This window comes from Gallus gallus, chromosome Z (assembly GCF_016699485.2).
Source record: "Gallus gallus isolate bGalGal1 chromosome Z, bGalGal1.mat.broiler.GRCg7b, whole genome shotgun sequence".
Taxonomy (NCBI): Eukaryota; Metazoa; Chordata; class Aves; order Galliformes; family Phasianidae; genus Gallus; species Gallus gallus.
Window position 1 is genome coordinate 81,037,241 of NC_052572.1, and position 27,667 is coordinate 81,064,907.

Below are 27,667 nucleotides of genomic sequence, written 5' to 3' on the forward strand. Positions count from 1 at the left end.
GTGTCTAGCAAGGGGCAGGTTGATAGCGGTGGAGAAGCGTGAAGGTGGGAGTTGATGGCTGAAAGGGAAGCTGAGGCTAATGCTCATAGGAGGCCGGCACACTTGTATTTGCTTAAAGCCAAAGGTGTAAGCCAATGCCACGCTAGCCTGAAAACCAAGGAAGCCTTTTGGCCCAAGAGAGTGTACTGCGTCAGTTTCCTAGCTCTTCTGGACATGAGGTCTCACGCCTCCATTGCGGTGGGAGCTGTGATGGGACTTGTGGCAGTGTCTCTGGCTTCCCCAGAATTACTTTCTGCAGGCTGCTTGGCAGGTCGTGGCATTTCTTGAAAGCCAAGAACACGTCCGTGTCCAGTTTTGTCCCCGGCTCCTGCCTGTCTGCGCCGTCTGCGACAGCCTTTTTTCTCCTCTACGGAGGAGGCAAGCCGTAGCCTGGCTGGGCTTAGTGGATGGGATGTGACAGGGGCAGCGGCTGAAGCAGGACTTGAATCAGGAGCTCAGCTAAGCGCTGGCCCTTGTTCTGTAGTCCCCCAGGTCGTGCAGAGCTGCGCTGAGTTCATCGAGCAGCACGGCGTGGTGCAGGGGATCTACCGCCTGTCCGGCGTGGCGTCCAAGATCCAGAAGCTGCGGTAAGAGTGCTTCTGGACTGTATGTTGTCTTGCTTTGGAGTTGTTTTCCTCTTTCTCCAAGCCCTCTGTTTTTGTGTCCTTCTCTCCAGCCATGAATTTGAGTCGGAGCAGATTCCGGAGCTCACCGTCCGGGACATTCACAGCGTGAGCTCCCTGTGCAAGATGTACTTCAGGGAGCTGCCCGAGCCCTCTGCTGAGCGAGCAGCTGCATGGCAAGTTCTCGGTAAGCACAAGGCAATGGCCTTCATGTCCCTCGTCGTGGCCTGTCCCATCCACACACACGCCTGAGCACCTTTTTTTGGTCTTTTTTCTGTTGAAGTTGGGGTTTTGATGGACATCCAGTGGGATTTCTGTGTACAACAAGCAGCTCCTGCTTCCTGCACACCGGGTGCACCGCAACACCTGGTGTGTGCATCCTGCCATTGGAAATGTGGGAGATGGGAGCAGCAGTGCCCTCTGCAGCTCTGAGGCCCTTTTTCTGTTAGCCCCATGCGCTTGACTCACATGTCTTTGCCACATCCTGCAGCATACTGATGTCACTTGTGGTGGTCCCAGGAGGTAACCATGTGAGGTATTCACAGTGCTTGCGAGGAGTTGAGCTGCACAGTCGATCAGGCTGTCAAGCGGCCCAGTGCTTGGACTGCTTGGCCTTGATGGCACCAGCTGCATGCCGCTGTGTTCCCCAGCTTTTCTGCCTGTTGGAAGGCATAAAATCCGCCTCGGTGCTGAGCAACAGCGCTCCGTCCCCATAGTTGCCGACCCTGCAGCAGGAATCTCTGCTGATCTGTGTCTCATTCCCTTTCTGCTTTCCTCCAGGACGCTGTTTCTGCAGGTACCGATGAGGAGCGGTTGCTCAGCATGCAGGAGGTCATCCAGCAGCTGCCCGTGCCTCACTACAGGTCAGAAAACTGCTGCCCTCAGTCTGGTGAAATGGAGCAGGGCTGAGATTCAGAGGGCGATGATGCGATTGCAGGCTAGGCTTTGTCTCACGCTGGCAACAGTGATGCCTGTGTGTGTTGAAGTGGTTGATGTCTGCGTGGGGTGAATGGATTGGGTCAGCTCCTGAGCACGGGGGCACGGCTGGTGCAGCTGATGGATGCAGCTGTGCTGTGCTGGGGCTTGGTGCTGCAGCGTGGCACTTGGGAAAGCTTGATCTACTTGCTAGAAGCAAGAATAAGCAGTGGCAAGAAGTGAGGTTTGTTTGGTGAATGTGAGCACGCGTATGCTCAGTGGTGCTGAAGGTTTGGCTCTTGCTTTCCAGGACACTGGAGTACCTGCTGAGACACTTGGCTTGTCTCGCTGGGAGCTGCTCCATCACAAACATGCACGCTAAGAACTTAGCGATTGTGTGGGCTCCCAACCTCTTCAGGTAAACTTCTTTTTCCGTCTCAGCACAAGGCTTCGATCTGTTCTCCCCACGGGCACACTTTGGAGAGGAGGACAATTTGTGCTCTCTTGGTTTTGTCAGATGGGGCTGGTGTGTCCTTGATCACCCGGGAGAATGTCTTCAGTGGCATCAGTGCTTGCCCACTGCGGAAGTCTCCAGAGCCCAACTGGACAGCCTTTGGCTGCCCAAATGCCCAAACGTGGGGAAACGATCTCGGGTCAATGACTTCTCCAATCTGCCTTTTCTACAGATCCCAGCAGAACGAGGCTGCCTGCGCCAGCGGAAGAGCTGCCTGCGAGGAACTGCAGAGGCAGTCGGACTGTGGTGGAGTTCCTCATCAACCACACCGACGTCCTCTTCTGCTCCAGCTCCACATCAGGCATCGGAGATGGAGCAGGTGAGCGTCTTCCTGCATGAGCTTTGTCTTGATGAGACACCTTGATCAAATGCAGGCCTTCTCCAGGATTGTTGAGATACGCTTTTGCTATCGAGGGGCCAGCAGGCTTGTGGGCTTAGATGAGAATATGGCAATCCTGTGGCTGGATGCGGAGAATGTCCAAGCCCAAAGTTGAGCATGAGAAAACCGTCCCTGTCATGGTGATGTTTTGCGTGCAGGTGAAGCTTGATGAAAGGGTTTTGACCTCCTCTTTTTCCAGTGGTTTGGATAAGCAAGGCTGAGAGATGTGCGGCACCTCCCCCAGAACTGTGATGGCTGTGCCGCTGCTTTCTGATTCCTCCCTCTTAGCTGTGGTCTTCCCTTCCAGGGCTGCAGTTCTCCATCAGGTCCCGAGTCTGTGCAGGTGTCTTCTCCTGCCACCAAGCTGCTCACCCTGGAGGAGGCACAGGCACAGAGGGGAGGCCACAGCAGCTCTCCCGCTGTGACAGAGAGCAGGGACATGGAAGTGGAAGAAGGCCCCGCAGCTGCGCGGGGGAAATTCCACACAATCATTGACTTTCCTTCTGAAAGGTAAAGAGGACTTTCTATTCCAGCAGCTTCCTATCAGACTTGCTTGGGTGGGCTTTTGTGGGTTTTTCTCCACTATTGCAAGAGCAAAAACTTGCAGAAAGTACGTGACGCCAATAGTGCATGTGGTGGTGTACTGAATGTCCCCTCCCTTTGGACTCTGAGGTTCAACTAACAGGCATGCTCTGCATCTGGGTTGACATGGCTGAGGGGAATGTAGCCAGCAAGACTCCAGGGCTGAGCTCTAGAAATGGAACCGTCCTCAACCGTGTGAATCAGACCGAGCTTCTAAGCTGTGTTTCAGCAGGAACCAGGCAGTGCTAGGAACAAGCAAGTGTTGGCAAGAGCTCAGGGCAGCTCTTCCCTCACCCTGCACCATGCACGACTCACACCGCTCCCTCTTTTCTCCCTCCAGACCAAGTCCACCCAGCAGGGTGAAGGAATCCCCAGCATGCAGTTGGTGTTCCTGCTTCAGGCCAAGAAAACCATCGTCGGTGGCCAAACGCCAACTGCAGCGCGATGCCAGGGAGCCCTCAGAAACAGAGGTGGTGGTCCTGGCAGGTAAGGGTGCACATCCAGCTGTCAAAACCCTGCTTGTCAGCGCCATCGAATTCATGCTTGGAGTCCACACAAAAGAGAAAGACAAACAACAAAAGCGCAACAGTTCCTTTCGAGACAGTGCTCCTACTGTTGCTATTGTCCTATTGGCTTTGTCCTGCTGCCACTGCAGAAGCAAATCTCAAGAACCACTCTCATCATTCAGCTTGTGCAAGTTTGCCACTAACTGTTTGCCTGTGTATCTACTCCTTCCTAGGTGAACCGAGCCCTCGTCCACGCAGAAGAGCCAGAGCGTATAGCGATGGTTCACTGTGTGCTTATATCAATGCAGAGCTGCTAGGAAGCACGAATCGCTGCAGCTCAGATGAGAGCCTTCCATATAACATCAGTGAGGGAATGAAGGTGTTGATCCAGGTGGAAGCCCTCATCTCTCCCGGCTGTGCAGAAGACGCTGACCTGAGCCTGCCAGAAACAACAGTCACCGAGCTGGACTGTGACGGGGCACCATTGCAGTGCAGCCCAGCCCAAGCACAGCCCGAGTGCCCCGACAGCAGCAGCTCCATGCAGGAGCAGGTCAGCGTCAGCCAGGAGGAGCCGAGCCTGGTGGAGGGGGACGTAGAATCAGAGCTCCAGTCCCAGGCACCGGGCAGCAGCACGAGCTCTGAGCCCCTCTCTCCTTCACCAGAGAGGATGAGTCCCATCGTGTACACCGGACCTCTCACCAAAAGGCCCTCCTGGCTGTTAATGAATAAAAGCACGCTGGTGCTGGATCAACGCCTTGACTGCCTTCTGAGTCTTCATTCCCAGGGATTGGGATGGATGCAAGCAACAGCAAGGCAGCTCATGTTGCAAGGCTATGGCTGTGGGCTGTGCGTGCAGCAGAGCTGCGGGTTTGTTCCCATTTTGTCTGGCTGTGGGATGCCTGCAGCGAGAGCTGTGCTCCCGTAGTGTATGGTAGCAAAGAATCTCCAGCATCCGGGATGCTGCTCATGATCATGCCCAGCTTCCGTGCTATGGCTGTGGCTTTGTGATGCTTTTGAGTGAGGGCTTTTGGATGCTCCTGGATGCCTCGGCTGGTCCCCGCCAGCTCTCTCCTCTCTCCCGCCGTGTCCATTCCTGGCTCCCAGCTACGAGCTGGCCCTGCAGAGCATCTGCAGCCCTGTCAGCATCAGCATCCAGCAGCGGCAGGAGGAGCTCCCCCTGACCAACTGCCAGGCAGTAGTGCTCGGTCTGCAGGTTAGCTGCCATTTACCTCTGGGTGTCTCTTGCAGAAGACTCATACATCAGAGCGTTTTCCTCATCTGCAGCACGCAAATGCTACAAAAGCAGAAACAACCCAGGAAGCTGTCTATTTGGGAAGTCTGCATGGACATGCACTGTCTGTGTTGATGGTGCTCTGCCATCCTTTATTTCCTTCTCCTTACTTGTCCATATGCTGCTGAGGATTGGAAAGCTGCATGTCCCATAATTCCCCAGAACCCAACTTAGGTGACTGGTTACCTGAACAGGTAAGGACCGTGTAAATATACAAATCTTTCTCATTGCACAGCACGGCAGTGCTGCCAGACTTTGTTATGGCTCTTTAGGGCACCTTGCAGGCTGTGTGACATTTTCCTCTCACCTTTCCCTTTCTTTCCCCAAGGTTTTGCCTTGCTTTGCCCTTTTATTCCTTCTACCTTCCTCTGTGTTGCTCAGGTGTTGCCATTCTTCAAGAGCGTTATCCAGTTGTGTTGCACTGCACCTCTTCATGCCTTGGATCTCTCTCTGGAGCACAAGAGCAGATTGAGGGGGGGAGCTGTCGAGCAGATTGAGGTGGAAGTCAAAGACTCAAATCCAGTGTTGCGAAGCCACTGCAGATGCCAAATCCCTGCACGGGAGACCTGGCCGTGTGCAGGAGTTACTGCAGGATGAGGAGCTGCTATTGGTCTTCAAGCAGGTAGGAGTTTGTTATCCACACATAATACTGTATGTATTTGTTGTTGTTTTAATATCAGTGCCAGTATGCAGTCTGATCCTATGTGTTTGAACAGTGTGGTGTAAGGATTGTCAGCTGAGAACAGCAGCAGAACATGGGGCTGTTGCAGGGGGAGGGCGTGGGGAAGGAAGCGGGGAAAGGAAAGGGAAAGCCTGGAAAAGGAATGGGGAAGGCACGGGGTGAAGGAAGGGGGCAAGACACAGGGAATGAAGGGGATAGGACAGAATACCTGTAGAGCAGCCTAAAAAGCAGTAACAAGCTCTGGGAGGACCCGTAGAGTGCCAGATTCTGTGCTGGGTGTTTATCTGTGTGTGTACGTTGTCACTGTTTGTGCCTGGCTGCACTGCTCCAGCCCAGAGCCCGCTGCCTGCAGCTGCATCTTTGCTTCCTTCCCTCCTGCCCGGAGCCCCACGGGTGCTCCCACAACTCCCTTCCCACCCCCAAAATGCCAGAGAAGACACCTGGCAGTGGGATGGAGGAATCCCAGCAGCCCGTTTTCCTTCTGCCTGCAGCTCTCTCCTCCTCTGCCACACAGGGCTCCAGACTGTCCAATGGGAAAGACGTGGGGGAAAGGGAGTGCTGGCAGGAGCGACTGCTGCGGCTGACTGGGGAGGGTCTGCATCCCACGTGCCCTCCTGTGCTCTCTCTCCAGCTGCAGGAGGGCCAGAGAAGGGCAGATGAAAAGCTGCAGCTGAGCCTGATGGACCTGCACAGCTCTCGGGCTGTCTTCCAGAGGTAGCTGTGATTTACATTAGGTAGCTGTGAAATACATGAAAGCACGAAGAAGACAGAGGCTGAGTGAACACCAATATGGCGCTCTGCTTTCTGCCAACGTGCTTTAATTTTGTTGTCGTTAAATGTACTGGGCAGTTACATTTGGTATGTGAATATTTAAAACAGTGCAACAGATGCTGGCAAAAAGTAATTTTTTTAATCTTTTGTTTTTTATTATTATTATTATTTTCTTTTTGTAAAGCTCTTATCCCGGCTTTCCTGAGTTTGGAGGAGTTTCCCTCTGTTTTCTTCGTCTTCACCCCCACCGCCCCCCACTTCTCATTCCGTGTTCTTCCCCCGTCATCGCGACAGAGCACTGACCGCCAGCGATTGCGCCGCGGGCCGCATCGATCCCGTCCGAGGTTCTTTCCGCGGTCTCTGCCGCCACCTCGTGGCCAATGCGCGGAACTGCCGCTGTCCGCTGCTCAGTCCTGCAGGCGGCACAACGCGTGCGCGTAGGAATGCGGAAGTGGCTTCGTAACCGCTCTGTGCAGCTCATCCGCCGCTCTCTATTGTGATTAGTCCTCCAGGTCACAGCGAGCATGCGCCCGACGACTCCAAACCAGCAACTGTTGCTCCTAAGCGCTACGCGTGCGGGCGAGCTGCCGGTTCTCGGACCGCCGGCTCAGCGATCTCCTCCTTCTAAACCAGGCTGCCCCTCATCTATTTCCACGGCGGCACCGAACGTACGCGGCCGCCATTCCGCCGATCGGCCACGCGGGGGCGCCAGAGACCGCGGAAACACGTACCATCGTGCAGCTGAAACACAAACATCTGCCGTTCACTTGTGTGAACCTCTGTGTATGTATACTCTTTTGTACAGACTGCTGCTGGCCTGCTTGTGTTCAAAGAATTTCCGCTGAAGTGGACTAAATATTTCTGTGGAATTCTATGCTTTTTTTTTTTTTTTTTTTTTTTTTTGGCCTTGATCACCTGAAAGAAATGGATGAAATGATGTGGGGAGTTCAAGTACAATCAAATGTGAAAGACTATCGAGAGTGGGAGACCTATTTGGAAAGTAACAAGAAGGGGAGGGAGAACACGTCTGGTAGTAATAGCTTGGTGATGTTAAGTTGGTATAAATTAAGTGGGACGCACTGATGTATGCTGTATTCCTACCCACATCGACTTGGGTAGAATCTATGCAGTGTAACGTCGCTACACTTGCCATATTATGCTCTTTAGGAGCGTGCTGTGTAGAGGAATATGGGTAAAATGTCAGTGGGGGTACCTTCAGAACTACCACTACGTCAGTGACATTTGGTGTTTTCCAAAGCATGAATCTTGTCCACACACAGTGCTTCTGTAAATGTTGGTATGGGTAAGTCTTGCAGTTCTTCTTTGCTCCAGTGCAGGTGCTGCTATTAGCAAGGATTTTGTGCTTTGTTTTAAGCGGAAGATGTTCAGGAATGTGTTAACTGTTGACTTGTCGTGGTTTTGATTGTCTGAGTGTGTTCTTTTTTAGGATGGCATCGTTGCAGGATGTGCCCCGTGCCCACCAGAGGGAGTATGAAAAACTCGTGGAGAACATTGACAGTTCAAAGATAACTGCCCAGGAATGAGAGAAGCCTTCAGATGCTGCTATGATTTACAGGTTCTACAGGGGCATGAAAAGATACATAGAGAACTTACATAGAGAACAACTGTTGTGTTGCTGGTTGTATTTGATGGAAATGCTGTGTTTTCTTATGCTGCAGTATGTCAGCAGGGGCAGCTGGTTTTGTGTCTTGTGTGCACTGAAGCCAGCTGACGCTGATACAGATGAACAGCCCAAGCAGAAAATGCTTCTGGCTTCTACTTCTCTGTAGAACTGAAGAATCAGTAGGGGTAATTTGGGACATACATACAAGGGGACACAAATAACAGGAGACGGTAGGGAGCTGACTGTTGAAATCTAAATGCAATAATGTGTAAAGTTTGGAAGCTGGAACTTAACATGCAGGCTCAGTTTGCCTTTTCCATTGTTGGGAACAGAGTGTGGTAGGCACTGTCCGTTTCCATCCAGGACTGGGAAGCGGTGAGCTGGTATTCCATCACTTGTTACAAGGTGTAAAGCAAACGAAGGTGATGTGGAGCCTTTGTTTGGGACGCAGGCACTGTAGAACAGGAGGACAAAGAAGGATTGACTGATAACTGGCAACAGCTTGAGAAGAGTGAGTCTGGGGATGTAGCCCTTTCTGGTTCTAACTGGTGTGCAGGTGGGGTGGGTACAAAGCATGCAGACTCTGAGTGTGTGTGCACTCTGGGAAGCACAGCTGGAAGCATCACCAGGAAGGGGAGAGAGGAAGGGTGGATCTGGGGTCCCTCCCTGTGCTCACTCAGGTGCTCACCTCCCGGTTCAGGCTGTGACCTGGCAATCCCCCTGCACGAGGGAGCAGCCACAGCTGTCCTACAGTTCACTGATAATACTGACTGTGCTTCACTCTGGACACTGTGAATTTTTCATCAGGAGGTTTTATTTACTTTGATTAGTCTCCAAATGAAGAGCAGAAGCAGAATCAGTGTTCTGCATTCACCTCTTTGTCTTGTTCCTGTCTTCTGATAGCTGGGAATGGCAAACCAAGTAATGATGGATTGGAGAGTGATGAAAAGATGAAGCTTCTGATAATGTGTGAGCATCGAAGGTACGTATAATTACATCTAACTGTAGTAAGTGTGTATCTGCTTCCTGTTACTTACACAGGGATGAAGGTAAATCTGTGTGATTACTAAGGGAGATGATACACACACGTGCAAAAATGCCTTTCCTTTCCAAAGCTCAAGGTACATGGAAACCATCTGTTTGTTAATGGGGTTTTTTTTTCGTGCTGATTGGAATCTGAATGTTGATAGGTACTATTAATTTAACATAAGTTGAAGTGAGGCTGTTCACGAAACTGAAAGTAGATTTTTCCCCGCTGTTGGAATAAATGATATTGTGATTATATATAGGAATACAATGTTGTGATTATTGCACAGATGACAAAAATAGGCAGGTGGTATTGTTGCTGGTGGGGTGGCAGTGGGTGCATCAGAACATCTAACCTACCCTCTGTTATCAGCGTAGGCCAGGTGCTACATTTTGAACGTCGGGGTCTGCTGCTGACCTTAAGTTACTGGGAGCTCTGAAACCGTTCCAGTTGCATTGGTGCCTTGACTCAGCACTGTTTAGACACAGGTAAGGACTAAAGAGTTTTACTGGTTGAAAAACGACGTAATAAATCTTCGCTTGAAGCAAACTGTTAACCTTTAACGTTAAGTAATGTCAATAATTACATACAAGAGGTATGCTATGCAAATGATAGGTATAAATATAATTTTCTTGTTGATTTTTGCATGCTCTTACGGTATGTGGTGCCAGGACTAACGTTTTTTAGCCCCAGTGAGACTTGGATGCAGTCTCAGTTTCTATGCAAGTTGTTGCATAAGCTACATGGAACTGAGATGATGGACTGTTGAGAGCGCAGTAGTTTCTTACAGACTACCTCTGGCAGGGATAGTATGGAGTACCATGTTAGATGTTTGGTGTTTCAGGTGGGGGGAGTTCCTAGTATGAATGTGGTGAAGTGAAGGTCGCTAGAGATGCTTTTAATGTCCTTTGGCAGCTCACAAAGTACCTTACTGTTACAGTCTGTGTCTCTAGGGTTGCATACTTACTTCTGCTTCCTCACTGTGTTTCCTTAGGCTATTGCTCTCACCGGGTGTTCTTAGTATATCACTGAGCTTTCTCTTACGTATGTACATGGTGAATAACTCACCTGAGTTCATTACAGAATGCAGGACTTGCAGGCGGCAGCTGAGAGAGCGTTCACAAACAGCTGGTCACCACGAAGGCATGCCGAGTGATGAAGAACTGGCTCTGACAGAGGTGACTGAATTCCAGAAGAGCAAAGGTTGGTCAGGATATGAGAGCAAAATTCCTCCCGTATTGAGAAGGATTTTCAAGGGAGAGTGAAGAAATACTCCTTTTGAATGGTATATCGTTTATTTTCTACAGCACAGAATTAATGCATTTAAACAATTCTGACCAATGCCTTAGGAAGAATAGATAAGACTGTAGGCTTCTTTAGTTTAATCAGTTTTTTGTCCAAAGTTGGAATGTATTTCAAATTGAGATTTGAACTGCCTTAGTGAGCAGGTCACGAGGAGCTGGGAGAGGCACGATGCGTATTTGCTGAATAACAGAAGAAGAAGATTTTCCTGTCTGAGCTTTTAAGAGACATACAAAATATGAAATGTAATGGGTATTTAAATCTGTGCAGTTGTTCAAAACCGCAGAAGACTTTTTGTGGTCTTCTGTATCTCTTTTTTTCCTGAAAAAGCCTTTGCCAGAGTGCTGTTTTAAAACCCATTTCAGTGTAAGAGGTGTGAAAGATGAAGCACAAATGCTGTTATCATAAAGATATTTCTTCTGTTCTGTAGGTGCATGAACTGTTCAGCTTATGACTCAATAAATTCTGTGATTGTTTCTTCTTATTCCTATTGAATATTATCCATAGATAACGTTTTAGAGGAGAGTAAGAAAATCTTTGAAGATGTCCGTGCAGATTGTTGTGACATCAGAAAAATCCTGTTGAAATTCCAGGAGCGGAAAGAGAAGTTTCCCAACCCATACTGCGATGCTTACATCGGTTTTTGCCTGCCTAAGCTTTTAAATCCGTTAGTCAGAGTTCAGTTAATAAATTGGAGTCCTCTTGAGGTAGGTGCATCACCAGACTTTATTTTTGTGAAAAATTCTGTGTGTGTTTGTGTGTTCTGATATCCTCTGGGCTTCTGGGTAGGCGGTGCTCCGCTACGTTTCTGGTCTGTACTGTCTTTGCAAACTTGTCTACTCTGATGTACTCACCTTTGTTAACTGGCAAGACCTGTGGCTATTTCTGGCATCTCAAAGTATGACAGGACGGGGGCATGCTGCTTGCAGGGAAGACTTCCGTACAGGAGCTTTGCCGTGGGTTATAGAGGCATTCCAGAGCTTGAGATAAGAGTTTTAACTAGAAGGAGGACATCTTTTCCTCTTGTCAGGTTGCTTGCGTATGAATCACTTGCATCTTTATTAATGTGGAGCTGTTTGCTGACGTTTTGACAACCCTACCCTCTGAAATCTAGCTTTACATTCAGTTTTAGCTTGCTGCTTTGGTCCATTCCGTGATTAGAATCCATGTAAAACTGTTAAATGAGAATCTTTTGGTATCATTAGATACATTTTTGCATGGAGCTTTTTCTCTCAATCCTGACAGCTGAACAACTAACGGGAATGATCTTTCAGCAGAATTCTACAGACCTGAAAGAGATGCCCTGGTTCAGAGCTGTAGAAGGATTCAGCGATGCCAAAAAGCCGTCTGAATCAAAAAGAGATGATGATCCTGATGAAGAAGTTTTGCTTACAATGATTGAAAAAACTATCCTGCCAAAAATTACAGGTATATTAAGGTTGTCTTGAGGACGTTCACTGCAGCTAGGTAATGAAACCTTAAATAAGTGGTCATGTAAAATGATGTTGATAGTTACAATTACTTGTTAAGGTTACTGCAAATGAAAGGTTTAGCTTTTTGACTGTTTACTTCCTTGAAACTAGAGCAGATAGCCACTTGGATATCATGAATGAAATAATTCCTATTTTTCAGTATTTGTCAAGAATGTGTGGGATCCTTTATCGACTTCACAGACTGAGTGCCTTACACAGCTTTGCGATAACGTGTTTAAAAAACAAGTCCTGTCCAGAAGTGAATGCAGTCAGACAAAACAGGTAAAGGCTGTTGTGGTAATGGGGAAGGAAGTTCTTGATACGGTGTATGCACTTCACTGTAAACATTCACTGTAACATACACTTAGCCCCGTTCTGCTTTTATTCTCATGCAAATCTGGGAGTTTATCCAGCATAAAGTAGGTGAAACTAAGTTGATGTTGAGACCCTTAGCATGAAAAGAAATAATAACAAACGTTTATGCAGTCGCCACACTTGACTTCAGGAAGAAGCTTTAGATAAGATTTCTGTTAAAAGTAGACTGTCGTCTTTGAGGAAATGTATCTTCAGTCAAATCTGATTCCTGAGAACTTAATGTATTTTAATAGGAAGGTTAGCTATTTTCGTCAGTGAGCTATTTATGCTCACCCACCTCTGATACGTAGTCAAGAGACTTTAATTTCATCATCTGTTCCTGCTAACCTTCCATGAGATCAGTCATTGGCACTCTGTGGATAGGTCTGTTTCCTCAGTATGTGCATAGAGTGCCCATGTTGCTCTTGTAGAATGGAATCCCTGCATGTGCGTATAAGCGTATTAGTATAGCTTTATTCAGTCTAAAGTGCTGAGTTAGGAATGTCTGAATGCCTGTGATTCAATTCCCTCTTAGATCTGTTTCCTCTATGCGTGTATTTGGATTCGTACTAAAGATGAGGTTTAGATGCAGGAAAACACATTAACATCCCATTTCCCCTGCTGTGTGTGCTAACAAGGCCATGGTGACAGCTCTGCATAGGCTTCCTGCTGCCATGTTGCACATTCCTGTAGAAAAATGAGGGAATTTGGGAATGTTGAGGACTTGCCATATTCACTCCTGGGGCAAGCTGTTGTGTAAGGGTTTGTCATGGACAGATGCAGAGAAGACAAGAGGGAGCTTAGTGCTGATACCTGGCAGACACGAAACAGACATAAGATTCTGGTATCACCCTCTGAGATTGTGTATTGCCTGACTTAAATGTCCTGTCAAATACATGTTTCTAAAAGCGAGACTGGTGGTCTTCCACTGCAGATTGAAGTTTTCTCCTTTCAGTTTGTTTTCCATCCTCACTGTCAGTCTTCTCTTTAGAAGTGGTGATGTGCAGAACAGTTGAAAATGTGTTTGTGTTGGGGATCTTCTGACAGTTTGCCACTCATTTTTTTTCCTGGAGTGAACTCATGAATCTGTTTACCCCAGAGTAAGTAGTACTGCGGGTCATGCATTAAACTCTTTGGATCTGTTCAGCAGCTTTAGTGTGACTTATCTGTGTTTGAGACTGCCGTTGTGCAGCCCCTATTGGTGCTGTCTTTCAAAGCAGGTAATCATCTGCAGGCTGCCTATCGGGAATGTCCTCTAAACCATGCCCAGAAATTGTATGGGAGAGTACTCACAAAGGGCTGGGCGAGAAGAGGACAGGAACTATTTTAATGAAGAAGTACAGTTGATGATGCAGTCTAACTTTCCTAGCAGCTCACGGAGTCAAAAGGAAGTGTCCTGCCAAACACTCCAGAGAAGTATGCAGTAGTCGTGGGCTTTGCGACTGCTTTCTGACTGGTGACTGCTAAGATCACGTACTGTGTCTGTGTGGGTGAACTACCTTGAGGTTAACAGTTACCTTGACATTAACCATTCTGCGTTGAGGGGGAGACCAGCGATGTTCTTACGCTGGGCTTAAGTCTTTTTGAGTAGTCATTTCTACAGTGATAACAGGTAACTGAAGACAACTCTTGCTAACGAATAATCAAGTACAAAAGAATCTTTCTGCTGCTATGGACCAAGGCTATCAACCTTACGTGTGTTGTGAGGCTGGTGGCATGTAATCTTATGTAGCATATGCAGTAGTGGTTGTTTTTTCATTCTGTCACAGATTCTCTCCAATGTTCACTTAGAATTGGATCTCAATTGCTGTTGATCCCTGTTTCTTGCTGAGCTTAGTGTCTTTGTACACGTGCACACCTCTGGTGTCTTTGTACATGTGTACACCTTCAGATTTGACCACTGGCTTTTCTCTGAAAAAATAAAGCACGGCTGTTTTCTCTTCTTGGGTGTTAGCAAATTGTTAACCAACTGGAAGGGTAACATGCTCTTTCTTTCCTTGGGAGGTGATGTGTGTATGTATGAGGGTACAGCTCATAGGCACATGTAAAATTAATCTACTTCAAAATATTATTGATGATCTGTAGTTTTTTAGTGACTAATTGGCAGTAAGCTTGGAGAGAATAAATCCTGTTTTTTGAGTACTGAGATTGGATGGACATGGTATCTTTTGAGTTTAAAAAGGAGGTTCTAACGCACCCTCAGCCATCAGATATGCATGTTCTGTTTCTTCATTACTGCAGCTGCTCTCCAAGGTTCTCCTTTGGGATGGGACTGTACAGGAAGACACAGTCCGTGGTGTGGGACTGAGCAAGCTGCTGAATCGTTGCCTTCTTCTGAACCTCTTCAACACACCACCAGGGCCAGAAAACATAGAGAAGTGTAAAGAGGTGAAAGGTCTTATTTCCATGGGGACAGATGTAGTCCGAAGTGTAATTATTTAACATTTGAAGTTGTTTTTTTGTTTGTTTGTTTTTTAATGACCTTGGTGTATAAAAGAATTTCAAAGCAAGCATTGGTTCCCAGGCTTTAGGAATAACTGCTTAAAATGACGGTTTTGTTTTTTGAAGAGTAAACACTGCCAATAATAACTGAACTAGCCAAAAGGACAGGTCTGCCAGAAGTGGTGTGACTTAGTTTTATTGAAAGCCCTTTTTTTTTCTTTTTTCTTTTCTTTCAGAATGCTCTCTAGGTGAACAGGTGGTTGCATACTTCCCAGAAAGGTGGTTCCAAAATCATGGAAGTGGGTCAACTCTCCCCGAGTCAGTGAACTTCTGCCAGCATTTGGTTCAGTGAGCACGTATGCTTCACAGGAATAACCACAGGTAACAAACAACATGTTCTTTGGGATGCAGCACTTGCTCATATTCTTTATGTTAGTATTTCTTTTCGGGACGTGGTTCAACGGGCATGGTGGTGATGGGTTGACAGTTGGACTAGATGATCTTTGTGTTTTTTTCCAACCTTAATGATTCTATGATTCTTAAATTCCTCAAGTCTCATGCATTTAACACTTTCAGTGATGAACTTCCAACATCTACGTAGAACTAAAGATGCAATCCATAATGTAAAATGGATCGCTTTTGCAGTACTAGTTCAGGCTAGTTTGAGGCTCTAGACGTTGGGTGCAGTTAGTGGTCAGTGTAGCTCAAGGCACGTTTTAGCTTTATTGATTTTGAAGTCAGGTGTGAATGTGTTGCTATGTCAACTTGTTTTTGTAATAGTGATGAAACTGAAGAAGTTGTTCTCCTGTTGGTGAAAGTCAAGGCTCTGCGTATTGCTGAAGAGCTCACTGAAGAGTGCAAACGGGAACATCTTAAATCTGTGATCAGGAAATAAGGATTTCTTTGAAGCAGCGGTTCTTTTACTGAAACAAGCCTGATGCTCACTCTAAAAAAGTGGTAACGTTTAATGAGTGGACTGTCTACAGTTGTTTTACTGTGAAATATTTTGTTTTTTTTTTTTTTCCAAATGTCTTCTGATGCCATCTACTCCTAGATAGAAACACAATGGTCAGTGTGAAGTGCAGGTGTTCTGAAATATGATGAAGCCTCATTGCTTTGTTCTTTTGGGAAGGATGACTGCAGTAAGTGCCTGTAACGTTACCACTGCTGGTGAGCAGACAACTTCACAAGCTGTTTTCAGTACCACACCAAATCACTCTGACTCGGGAGTCACTGAACTCTAACTTATTGTCCACTTAATGAGATAGCTCTACCAAACTCACAGTGAGTTCTTCTTAGCTTTTTGATCCCGACACAGAAGCAGGAATTCTGCGTGCAGTGAGAAGTTTGATCTGTGAAGATCTACTGATGGTAAATGGCAGTTCAGGAAGGTAAGAAGTTGCACAGGAGAACGTCTTAACTACACTTACTCTTCTCCAGAGTATGATTTGTAGTGGAGCTTTGTACTTGAGATACAGACTGGACTTTGTGCACACACCTGGAGTTGTCACCCGCCCTCATTTATCAGACGAGCAGAACAACAACTCCAGTTACCTTCTAGTAATTGGCTCTCTAAGGACATTTACCTTTTGCTTCCCTCTAACACCCATTAAAACTCATCTCATTGTACCCGTGTTAGATTTCTAATGTTGTGTAACTTCATATATGTGCAGTAAATATTACTGCTGCAGAATAAAAAGGATGTTTTACTGTAGAAACAGCAGTGTGTCACAAATTCTGCTAAGTTTGCTATTGCCTGCTTCTCTAAACTGTTATGTATGGGTCTTCCATTTAACTCTTGGGGGCTTTTATTCCCTATGGTTTTTCTGTTGTTTTTTATTACAGAATATGTATTTTTGTAAACTATTTTAATTGTAAATTGCATTCATCAGTGTTATAGACAACAATGACTTTTAAAATAAAAGCAAAACCATTATTTTGAAAAGTAAAGATGTCTTTGTGTTAATGAGACTTTTAACGCTTTCAAGTCTTGAACACGGCAGGAATGTTATGTGAAGTATGGAAAAAAACTTGGGCACTGCTGGCGCTTCATTATCTGCAGGATTTAGGAGTTCTGTTGTAAGTAATTGTGCACTTCTACTTTCCTGAGTGCAAAGAAAATACAACTGATGGGTAATCAGCTGAAGCATGTGATCTCCGTGCTTGCTTTTGTCTCCTCTGCTTCCTTATTCATGTTGAAAGTTGCTCCCAAAGAAATTAGTCTTGTGCTGCTATGAAATTGGAATAGGTTCTATCACGCTTTACCTCTGTAGAGGCTTCTTCCAGTGGCTGCAGACGTCACTTGTCATGACTGGTAAGCAGGGGAAGGCGATTTTGACTGGAGCTCAGAAGCCCCATCCCAGTTGAGTATCTTTGAGAACCTACTGTGCCACTTTGTGGTGAACCTTGCACCCATTCACACAATCTGACTGGAGTAACAGCTAATCTGGCTTCATTCTTGCAAGCTGGTTTCAAAACGTTGGTATTACTGCTTTGTTGTCAGGTTACTATTGGTGCTTTATCAGATGTCATTTCAAAAGTGCCTTTACAGGACAGCTAAGCAGCACTTACTCTCAGATTGTCCAGCTGGGCTTCTGTACATCTGCTTCCCTGCCATAGCCCCCTTCTGAACCTACTGAGTGAAGCATTTTCACAATTGGCCCCTGTCTACTTGGCAAAGGCAGAAGAAACAGTTATTTGGAACTGACAACACAGTAACTGCAAACCCCTTCTGTTAGCTGTGATTTAGAAGGGAAGGCAGAAGCAGGGCTGAACACACTGTAACACTGTTTTCAGGAAGAGACAGTTTAACATTCAGACAAGAACTGCTGAAATTTCACTGTCTTTTATTTGCATACGAAACTTGAAAACAGACAATTCTTACACTGAACTCAAAGCTGTTACTTGTTCAGCTCTTCACTCGCTTTCCTCCGTATTTATTCCTCTATTTTGAAGTATTGCACTCTCGCAGCATATCGAATTCCAGCCAGGGCTGCTTCCACTTCTGTGCTTCCTTCATTTTTTTCTCGGGTAGCTCAATTTTTTTTCCTTTAATGTTGTATTTTGGCCTCTCCCACCGTTTTGACCATGGTTGAGGTTTCATTCTGACCTGCAGCTAGAGGGAAAGATTTTTTGAAAAAAAGAAAAAAGGTATTAAAAGGTCAGAAGGTGAGAATTCTGACTGTGAAGCAAAGCAATGAGACAAGTGCTGCTTTAAGAGAAGAGAGCAGCCCGATCTGTCAGCAAACTAAGGAACTACTGGACACCAGTGGGAGAAAAGGGATTTTGGGTCTGTGTGGCTGTTACGTTTGTTCATATACCTAAATAACACTGATTTATTACACCGTCCTTAAGTTGATATGCTGTTAACTCTCTTCTACGCTTCTAACTCTGTTACTTACTAAGGAAAGAAGAATAGGACAGCAGCCGTTCCTCCTTTTCCCTGTAAGCTAAGTTGGATAGCATTCTTTTACCAGTCTGCCAGACCTCCTGAGATGCAGATCTCGCTAACTGCTCCTTCCACCCCCCACATCAGTAGCATTAGGTTTCCATAGCGTTGGCTGTTCTGTCTGCACAGTGTAATACAGAGGCATCTGCAGGCCGTTACTCCTTGCACGTCTCCTAAGTTACCTACTTTGGTTATGAATGTTCTTTCCCAACAGGAGTAGCATTTAGGTACCAAATTTTACATGCTTGTATCACCTTGATAACTACCACAACTAAAAGCTGTTTAACAGCCTTCCAGGCCATTGTAGAATGGCCACTTAAAAGAGACTCACAAGGATCATAGGAGTTCAACCCCTGCCTCCACATAAAACCAACCCCTGCCTCCACATAAAACCAGCCACACTATGTCTGAGAGTGGTGTCCAAAGGCTCCTTGAACTCTGGCATATTTGGGCCTGGGCAACCTGTTCTGTGCACGGTCAACCTCTGGTGCAGAAGCTTTTCCACCCTGACCCTTCCCTGATGCAGTCCTCCATCTGGCCCTGAAATGGAGCCCTGCAGAAACCCCAGGTGACTGCTCACCATCCTGATATAATCCCGGTATCAGTCAGAAAGTTAACTAAATTATCGCCTATGTTCCCACTAAAAAATTAAACTCCTGCCTTGTTTACAGGAATTTCTTCATGGTCTAAATGAGACACAGATGACAAAAACACTTTTTTCATCACTTGGTAGTAAGAGATAATAATTTTTTTCCTACTGTTTTTTTTACAAACAGCTGAAGAGAGCCTACAGGAGACACCACATTCAAGTGGCTATCTTGTGTTGGCAAAGCTTAAGGGGACTCTTAAAACTCTTTTCTGCTCCGATGAATTATACCGTGCCATAGAAATCTCCTTATGCTCTGGAGATCAACTGTCTGGCAGCTAAGTTGAAGGCACGCTTCCTGACACAGTACTGGCCAGAGGGCCACTACCAACAGATTATTTGCATGGGGTCACTGTGTTTCAGACAGCATGGAGACTTGGCCTCAGAGCCAGGGAATGGCTTGAACACCTCCAGGGACAACAATTCCACCACCTGCCTGGGCATTTCGAGAGGACATTTTTCCTTGTATCCAACCTGAACCTCCCCTGGCACAACTGAAGGCCATCACCTCTTGTCCTGCTGCTGCTCCTTGGGAGGAGAAGCTGACTCCCACCCAGCCACAACCTCCTTTCAGGTAGTGGTGCAGAGAAATGAGGTTTCCTTTGAATCTCCTCCAGACTGAACAATCCCTGCTCCTTCAGACACTCCCATAATATTTTGCCCCAGATCCCTCACCACTCTGTTGCCCTTCTCTGGATGCGATCCAGAGCCCCAGTGCCTTTCTTGTAGTGAGGGGCCCAAAACTGAGCACAGTACTGGACGTGCAGTTTCACCAGTGCTGAGAACAGCCGGCAGATCGCTTCACCAGTCCTTCTGACTGCACTATTTCTGACACAGGCCAGGATGCTGCTGGCATTCTTGGCCACCTGGGCACACTGCTGGGTACGTGCAGCCAACTGTTGACCAATACCCCCAGTGTGCACAGTATCACATCGTCACTCTCCTCTCAGAGGCAGCACCACCACTTTAAACACTGTGCCACTTAAAGCAGTGCAGGTGGGTTTCGGAGACATGAAAAAATGCTTAGCAGAAGAGGAATTCCATTTCACAAACAGAAATACCTGCACTCAGCTCCCAGCTGACCTCGAGATGTGAGGCAAAGGCAGAGGCAGGGCCCGTGTCTCTGTTACCTTCCGACACGCACTTTTCGAGTACCAATGCCTCAGAGCCCTGAGGAATCTGAGGGCGGCCCCCACCGCGGCCTACCCCTTCTACCTCCTCTCCTCTCTCTGCTTCTGCTTGTCAATAATGACGGGCTTCGGGGGCGGATGGAATTCTGTGGGCTCTGCATCGCTGTTCATTTGACACATCGAGGAAGAAAACCACCCGGTGAAGATAAAACGCTCAGAAAAACACCGTTCTCAAAAGGCACCGTTCCCCACAGCCTCGCAGCTCAAACCCCCCGCAGGCGGCCGCCATAGTGACTACGAGTACTTCCGGTCCACCGGCGCCAGAGCGCAGGGTGGCTACGGCAAGCTCGGAGGGCCAAAACTGCCCTCAGCGCGAAGCGGAGCTGTGTGTCGCTCTACTCCTAACCCCTTCTGAGCTCTGTTCATGATCTGATGGGTGTATTTGATGTGGAGTGAATCTGACGCTGCTTAGAGAAACGAGGGGCCTGTGAAAAAAAGGAGCGTGCTGCATTTTGTGGTGCAAGATGTTCTGGAAACTGCTGCTAACAATGCCCAGCAGGCTTCCTTTTTGCTGGGGAGAGGTTTAGCAAGGATTTTTTATATGAAAAGAGTTCATCCTATATTTCCTTTCCACTGACCTTCCGTCGTACTGCTTGAGAAATTGCTATTTCTTGCTGTAGAGAATGCACATGCACCTGCACCTGTATCTGCACAAAGAATCATCTAAACATCTCTGTCCGGGTTTCTTTTTGGCACTGGGATGGAGCTGTGTGGAACACAGACTTGGATGAATCTTCAGTCGGGTGCAGGGACGCGTAATGCTCATCTTAGATATCACGCTGACAGCAGCAGTAGAGAGGCAAATGTCATAGGGTTTCATGTTTTTTTTTTTTCCTTTTGTTTCAGTCCTAACTGTGGAAGCATAGAAGCGTTACCCAGAGAGACTGAGCATTTCTCACATGCGCTTTCTACCAATGACACAGGGCAGTGTAAGTCAGCATCAGAAGCATCTGTAACAGCCCTGCAAAAGACTGGTGAGAGTTACCCTGGCAGCCTCTTTTGGCAACCTCAGGTCTCTGCAAGCTGTTAAGCTGTGTCGTAAGTCCTCCCGTGGTGCTGACTCAGCTCTCCCTGTCTTTGGTGTAGGAGAGTTGGTCTTGAACTCCTTCCTGTTTCCTGCCTATCATCTGCTCCCTGCTTTGCCCATGGTCCCGTGAACCTTTTACTACTCGCCCCCAGATTTGCATGTGTGGATAAGAGCATCTTGATTTCTGTGTTTGGCTGAGCGGGTAGAGCAGGGCAAGGGGGCTGATTTGGACGTGCTGCTTTCCCAATACGGTGCTGTTGGCGTGGCAGTGCTTCTGGCGTTGCAAATTGTGTCAGATGTCAATGAATTGCTTGGAATCTGTTGAGTTAACTTGTGCAGGTTTCATTCTGGAGCTGAATTCTTCCCGGACGCTTCTGTGCATAGCCATGGCCTTTGCTTCTTTCTTGCCTTTTTTTCTTGGTTGTGTTTGGCACTGTGCAAGCCGTGAATCACCAGGAAGCAGCTGAAAGTGCTCTGGAGTTGTGGGGGACAAACTCCCAAGAAACAATGTGCAGCTTCAAAACCCCAAAGTTTGGAAAGATGAGAGGTGCGCAGCGCTCTGCCTGGTGCAGGACACGATGCGCTCTGCAAGGCGCTTTCCACGAAGACCTCAGGTCTGTGCTGAAACTGCATCCAAAGCAGCCCAGTGCCCTGTGCTTGTTGTACCCGGAGGTATCGGTGCCAGGGGTTGCTGCTGTGTTTGCAATGCCATTGTGTCAGCAGGGTGACGTTCATGGCGTGCGATGCCCTCGGTCATTGAAGGCATCCTTGCAAATGTTCCTAGTGAGGGCCATGTTTCATTGACAGCATAGGTTGTTTTCTGGAAAGTGAAACAGTGTGCTCGTGTACGTCAAGACCACATTCATTTCCAAGTGACCACAGTGCACTTCACGTCTGCTGCCATTGCCCCTCGGCCGTCTTGTGGTTGAAGCCGGTGGGTGCTCAGCACCACAGCGTCCTTTGCTTACTGCCCCCTTCCCGGTGGGATGGGGGAGAGAACTGTGGGGGAAGAAAAAGAAGGTAGAACTCATGTGTTGAGAGAAATCTCTTTCCAAAGGTAGAGGAAAGGACAGAAGTAATGAATATCTATCTATCTATCTATCTATCTGACTGTCTATCTATCTACCTATCTATCTATCATTGAGTGTATCTAATGAGTGATGTAGAAGCACTGGCTCAGCACCTCCCAACCAATGGCCAAGCAGAAGAGAGAAGAGACTGAGATGAACTCCCACCCCATCCAAAACCCATTCCACTTGATGTCATATGGTATGGAATATCCCTTTGGCCCGTTGACGTCAGCTGTCCTCATTTGGTTTCCTCCCAGCTCCTTCTTGAGAGCTTTGCTGAGAATGGCCTTGGCTCAGTCCAAGTCTGCTTCTCAGAAATTATAAACATCAGAGTGTTCTCACTGTTGTAGCATCATAAGAGAGACTGAAGAAAAATGGATCCCACCTGAGACTAAGGCAGCCCCCCAGTGTCTGTGCAGTGAGACGTGTGGGGCTGCAGGTTCTGCATTTCCCTGGCAGCATTGGCCAGGGGTGCTGGGGAGGTTTGCGTGCTCAGCTTGGGTATCGCACTGCTGTGCGTGTCAACACAGCATGGTTCGTGCTCTGCAAGCAACAGAACAGCGTTTCATCACCAAGGTGCCGTAATATTTACTGGAACCAGTTGCGCTTGTGTCTCTGAGGTTGGGTTTACCCTACGAGCGCTTCTGGAAGGAGCTGTTTTGATTCTCTTTGTCCGTGTGCATGTGAAAGCGCTTATCCTTCTTGTGTTCTGTCCCTCGGTATTAATCTTGGTGGGCAGAAGGAGCTGGTGGATTCAGCAGCAGTAGATTCTGTTGGTTTCCTCTCTGCTGCTTCATCCCTGGAGCTCGCTGCTGCACAGAAGAGTCCAGGCGTGTTTATCCCAGGGCTGCTGTAAAGGGGAGCCCGGTTGGCGTAGCAGCGAGCAGCAGCTAACAGGCTGTGCAGAGGAGGGCTTTGCAGAAGGAGCAGGAGTGCCTGCGTCCATCTGTACCCTCGGATACGTTCTGGCGGTGAGGCACCAGCTGTCGCCACAGTGACTGAATGCAGACTTGGCCTGGGGCCGCCACGTGGTGCTTCCTAGCCCTACCCTCCTGTATATGCCTGGCAAAGCACAGCCACCCTGCACCCAGGGCAAGCGTTTGTCTTAGTGTCCTGTTTCATGCTGTCTTGTGAAGCTCAGGCACTGGGGGCAGCTTCCCCCCAAAGAAAAGGAGGAGGAAATGAGGTCGTCATGGAAGCCAAAAGGCAAAAATGCACTCGGGAAAGAAATTGGCAAAGCAGTCTGGTAGTAGTGCTGTGTTTCTCTTCCTTTATTTCCATCCAGGTGAAAGAGATGGCTGCTCCAAGCCACCCTTGGGTGCAAAGAAGGACCCTAGTGTGGATTTGCCATAGGCCCAGCAAGAGGCTCAACAGCACCAAGCGCCGGGTCCTGCACTTTGGTCCCGCCCTTCAAGCCCATGCCAGCTTCTCCAGGATTTGGCTGAGATAGAATTCCAACCACGCACTGATTTCTCGAACGCTGGGGTGCCCTTTTGGAATCCTGTGGTCTTGTGACGTGGTCTTGCCTCCCCACCTTGTCCGTCCATGGTGGAGCAGCCGGGTGGCCCTTAGTGATGTCATAAGCGGCTAGAATGAGGGGAGGAGCAGCGCGTGCTGCTTCCCTTCATTGGAGCGCTTGAGCTCGGCGTGAGTACGTGTCTTGTTGCACTTGTGCACTGATTGAGTCCCTTTGTCTTCATCCCGTCTTGCGCAGCGCCTTGTAGGTAAGCTGAGACGGTGCGGGATAGACGGGTGGGCAGCGAGGGCTTGAGAAGTGCTGGCGGAGCTCCTAGGATCATATTGCTTAGCTTGGACTGTCAGAAACCGTTTTCCCCCAGGCCATCACTTCCAAAGCCATCCATCAAGGTGGCATTTGTCCCACGGTTTTTCCCTCGCCTTCCTTGCTAAATTGTGGAGGCTCACTGACCTGCTCTTTCTCTGTCCCCTCCTCACCCTCCGCCTGCTCCCTTGGTGCAGCTTTTGCTCGCGGAAGATCAGAGCAAAGTGACAAGGAACGGCTGCGGGTTCGAGGATCTTCTTCTCCCTTGTTCTGATCTCTTGCCAGGTACGTGACACGTTTTGTCCCCCCCCATGGTTCAGCAGCCCGCGTTTAGTCGCACTGTGTGTAGTAACACAGCCTCGTCCAGCTGGGGTGTGGCACTGGAAAAAACGTGTGGGTTTTCTCCACTTCCCCTCCAACTCAGCCCTCGCAAGGATGCTGCCTGTAGTGCTGGGAGCAGCTAGTGTGAAGGAAGTAATCCCTTAGGCAAAGAGCCCTAGCCCCACTCTGTGCAGAGCTGCACAACGTGAGCCAGGGGCACAGGGGTGCATGCTTTGGCTGTGTGAGTGTGCCCGGCAGCTGTAGGGAGCACAGCGGGCATGCAGGCAGAGGAAATGCTTGGGCAAGGCTGCGGCCGGCGCTGGTGGTGAGGCTGCTGCTGGGAGCCGGGGGCTGGGGAGCAGCTCCAGCCCCAGCAGTGACACCTCTCCCTGGCCTGCTACTGTGCTCTCAGCGTGCTGCGGGCAAATGCATCTGCTGCTTTGTGCCAGAGTCCCCATCTGCTAGCAGAGGGACAGCGACTTGGTCCAGTGCTGCGTATTGCAACGGCTGTCCCGTTTGAATAGACTGCACACAGTTGTTTTTTCTAGTAGTAGTTCTGAAGAAGTCTCTTGATCCAGTGCTGTGTGAGCACAGGAAATGTGTTTCTTTTCTGTTGCAGCTTGTCGCGCCTGCTGTGATGGGCATCGCGAGCAGCGAGATCAGCCGTGGGCCTGACCGGGCGTTGACGGAGGTACAGTGTGAAGCTCTGCTTGGTCTCTGTTCCCTGACTTGAGCCAGCAGAATGAGCCACAGTTGTGCTCTCCTGCTTTTGAAGAGAGTGAGCATCCTTCCGGCTCTCTCGGTGTCCCTGAAGAGCTGCCTTAAAAGCTTCATTTCCTTGCTAGTGGCATCGAGATGGCACCCTGAAATCCTCCTTGTTTGTCCTCAGCTCCTCACCATGGCCTGTGCTCTCTGTTTCAGCCTGAGAACCAGGGGAAGCCTCTGCTGGTCGATGAGGAGTCATCTCTTAATATTCCAGCTATTGCTGCTGCCCATGTTATCAGGAGCTATGTTGCCCAGGCAGCGGATGAGCTCTCCTTGGAGGTAGGCAGATAAAGAAGGCGTTCCTTGTTGTCACGGACAGAAGAGTATGACATGTGAATGCATCAGGAATATTCTCAGACACCTTCAGAATGCCTTGTGAGGTGAAGCCCAGAAGATGCAGGTCCAGATAGGACTTGCACTGGGTTGGATGCAGGGAGGAGTTCAGCCATGTCTAAAAGACGGTTTCATTTGGCATGCTTGCACTGTATTCTGTCTGGTGTGTAAGGCAGTGACTCTTGTACCTCCACGTTCAGCTTTCCGACGGGAAATGCCTGAAGAGCTGCCCCGGTGCAATTGCTCTCAAGCTGTGCGCTCTTTGGCAGTGCAGAAGAAGGGTGCCATTTCAGCTGTGCTTTCCTCCCAGCTGTGCTGACGCTGGGATTGATGTTGCAATGTCTTGCAGGTGGGAGACCTGGTGTGCATTACTGCTATGCCAGCAAAGGAGCAGAGCCCCTGGTGGAGAGGCAAGCATGGCTTTCAGGTAGGCACAAGCTTCAGACTCATGGGCGCAATTGCAGTCAAGTGAGGAACGTCAGCTTCGAGCTGCTCGGCCTGCACAGGGTGGCTTCTGGACATAGACAGTTTCCCTGTGTCGCTGTCAGAGAACTTTCCCTTTGTCTCTGGGCTTGGGTAGGAAACTGTCTCCTCATGTGACTTAAAAGCAAGAGCCTCTTGTGCTCAATAGGCAGTCAGGAGTTGACCACCTCTGTCCTTTGTACAAGCACGGAGAACAGCCATCTTATGCTCCGTCAATTGCTTTTGTAGGTCTTCTGGCTGCAAATGTTGAATGAGGGTTACTTTTCTGCGGGCCATTCTGTGTTGGTTTAACAGTTGAGGCCTGATAAATGCTGCACTCAGTATTCCATCCCTCTTTTTGTTCTTGTTCCAGGTTGGGTTTTTCCCTGGAGAGTGCGTGGAGCTCATTAGTGGAAAACTTCCTGAGGCCCTCATCAACTCAGCACCAAAGCCAGGTACGGATGTTACATGTGATGGCGCGGGGAAGTCAAATGGAGTCTTTTTCTGGGTGTGTTCTGTGTTGAATACCTCCTTGATCCATCCCACGTTCTCCTCTGTGTTGATGATCCTTCCTGCATCCCACGGGGCGTAGGGCTGCTGTTTTGTAGGCAGTGAGAATGAGGGCTTGGGCAAATGCTCGAATCCTTGTAGAATGCAGTGTTGGCAATGTTCTTGCTGCTTTTATGTGCTCTGTAGAATGTGTTTCCGCTCAGCCTGGTCCCACTGAGCCCAACCTGAAATGAACTGGTTTCTTCCTTTTGTTGTGCAGTGCCAAAGAAGCGTGGCAAGCTCCTCAGCTTCCTTCGTTCCTTCGTGAAGGCCCGCCCAGAGGAACCGAAGCAGCGGGAGCTGGAGAAGGAGAAGGAGAAGGAAGGGTTGTTTGGCTGTGACCTGGGAGAGCATCTTCTCCACTCTGGCCGTGATGGTAAGGAACAGCCCGTTCCTGAGAGCTTCCTCCCTCTGTTGGGCATGACAAGATGAAAGAAAGGGAGATCATGTCTAGCAAGGGGCAGGTTGATACCGGTGGAGAAGCGTGAGGTGGGAGTTATGGCTGAAAGGGAAGCTGAGGCTAATGCTCATAGGAGGCCGGCACACTTGTATTTGCTTAAAGCGAAGTAGCAAGCCAATCCCACGCTAGCCTGAAAACCAAGGAAGCCTTTTGGCCCAAGAGAGTGTACTGCGTCAGTTTCCTAGCTCTTCTGGACATGAGGTCTCACACCTCCATTGCGGTGGGAGCTGTGATGGGTCTTGTGGCAGTGTCTCTGGCTTCCCCAGAATTACTTTCTGCAGGCTGCTTGGCAGGTTGTGGCATTTCTTGAAAGCCAAGAACACGTCCGTGTCCAGTTTTGTCCCCGGCTCCTGCCTGTCTGCGCCGTCTGCGACAGCCTTTTTTCTCCTCTACGGAGGAGGCAAGCAGTAGCCTGGCTGGGCTTAGTGGATGGGATGTGACAGGGGCAGCGGCTGAAGCAGGACTTGAATCAGGAGCTCAGCTAAGCGCTGGCCCTTGTTCTGTAGTCCCCCAGGTCGTGCAGAGCTGCGCTGAGTTCATCGAGCAGCACGGCGTGGTGCAGGGGATCTACCGCCTGTCCGGCGTGGCGTCCAAGATCCAGAAGCTGCGGTAAGAGTGCTTCTGGACTGTATGTTGTCTTGCTTTGGAGTTGTTTTCCTCTTTCTCCAAGCCCTCTGTTTTTGTGTCCTTCTCTCCAGCCATGACTTTGAGTCGGAGCAGATTCCGGAGCTCACCGTCCGGGACATTCACAGCGTGAGCTCCCTGTGCAAGATGTACTTCAGGGAGCTCCCGAGCCCTCTGCTGAGCGAGCAGCTGCATGGCAAGTTCTCGGTAAGCACAAGGCAATGGCCTTCATGTCCCTCTTCCCTGTCCCATACACACACGCCTGTGCACCTTTTTTTGGTCTTTTTTCTGTTGAAGTTGGGGTTTTGATGGACATCCAGTGGGTGTCTCTGTACAACAAGCAGCTCGTGCTTCCTGCACACCGCGTGCACCGTAACACCTGGTGTTAGCATCCTGCCACTGGAAATGTGGGAGATGGGAGCAGCAGTGCCCTCTGCAGCTCTGAGGCCCTTTTTCTGTTAGCCCCATA

The 27,667-nt window shown here is 48.6% G+C and overlaps 1 long non-coding RNA gene across 1 annotated transcript; it reads left to right on the forward strand.

Annotated features, from left to right (window-relative positions):
- Nucleotides 1-8,836: 8,836 nt before the first annotated feature.
- LOC121108398 lies at nucleotides 8,837-10,096 on the forward strand. The gene is made up of 3 exons (XR_005842886.1): nucleotides 8,837-8,908; nucleotides 9,326-9,441; nucleotides 10,037-10,096. It is a non-coding gene; the product is annotated as an uncharacterized LOC121108398 (long non-coding RNA).
- Nucleotides 10,097-27,667: the final 17,571 nt, after the last annotated feature.